The sequence below is a fragment of the Trachymyrmex septentrionalis genome, unplaced genomic scaffold, assembly GCF_001594115.1.
Source record: "Trachymyrmex septentrionalis isolate Tsep2-gDNA-1 unplaced genomic scaffold, Tsep1.0 scaffold19, whole genome shotgun sequence".
Taxonomy (NCBI): Eukaryota; Metazoa; Arthropoda; class Insecta; order Hymenoptera; family Formicidae; genus Trachymyrmex; species Trachymyrmex septentrionalis.
In genome coordinates, this window is record NW_017305071.1 from 3,589,754 (window position 1) to 3,591,166 (window position 1,413).

The window sequence follows — 1,413 nt, forward strand, 5'->3', positions numbered from 1 at the left end:
TCTCTCTCTCTCTCTCTATTCGCGTGTTTCTCTCTTCGCGCGCCCATAGAGAACGTACTTTTCGCCGTGGAATAATAAGTAATCGGCGTTTTGTTTTATCTCTCTTTCTCTCTCTCTCTCTCTCTTTTCTCGCGATCGCTAATTTAAATATATAATATATTATTGTAACATCTTTCTCTCTCCATACACCCAGTGATCCAATCAAAATGTATAAACGTACGCATATATACGTGGAATTTATGAGAATTGATTTCCTCCCCGCTCTGTCTCTCGCTTTCTAGAGTGATTTCCCCCTTAAAAACTCTCATTTGTCCATCTCTCCCCACCCCCCCTCTTTTTTATCACTCTCTCTCCCTTTTCCATCCTTCGCGAGATTCAGAACGGATTCTCAGACTTATCATAGCAAAGTTAATGAGAGATTATCTGACACGATCTACATATACGATCACTCAATACGCACACGTGCATGCCAGCCGCCCTGCCATTTTTCGCGCTCGCGGCTGCGCGACGTCTTTCGGAACGTAGATGCTAAAGAGAATACCTATAAATATATTTTATATTATGTGTGTATATATATATAATATAATAATAATATAATTTATATATATATATGTATATATATATATATGAGTGTGTGTATGTGTATTCCACATTCACCATACCACCTTCTTTTTTCTTACCGCATCTTTTTTTTTTTCTTTATACTTAACATAGAAAAAATATAGAATTTATTTTACCTCGAACTTAAATATAAAATAAACTTCTTTTTTTCTCTTTGCTTCTCGATTATTATAATATATAAATATACGTTTCTGTTATGCATCAACGTGTTATTGGTGCACGTGTATCTTTCATGTGTTACGCGTGGATGTGTATACGTATTAGGGTGTTGTATGTACCATTTCTCGTCAGTGTCCGTGAAGTGTTTGCTTGTGACGTTATACAAGTAACAAATAATAATATACACGTATATCGTATTCGCGCGTGTATCTTTCGCGCATCCCCCCCGGAGCTCCGTGCGTGCGCGAGAATTTATTTTTAGCGTGCGCTTAACGCGTGCGGAGCGAGTGCGTGAGTGGAGTGTGCGAGTCTTCGTTCGTGTTATCACGCGTGCGCGAGTGCGCGAGTGCGCGTGTATAAAGGAGAGTCCAGAACGAAGATCGGCGCGGTGTAATACGGGAAATGTAAAAGGAACTGGAGTGGAAATACACGAAACGCAAGCGGTCGCACACGGACGAACGGAGGCATCTCGGCGCGGCGAAAAAAGTTAAAGAATAAAAATAATAATAATAATAATAAACAAGAAGGTCGAGTCTTTTTGTGGTTGGAAAAATCGAAAAAATATTCTCTTCCATCTCCCAACGTCCATCACGAGATGGGCGATTTAGATATATATAATATATATATATATAT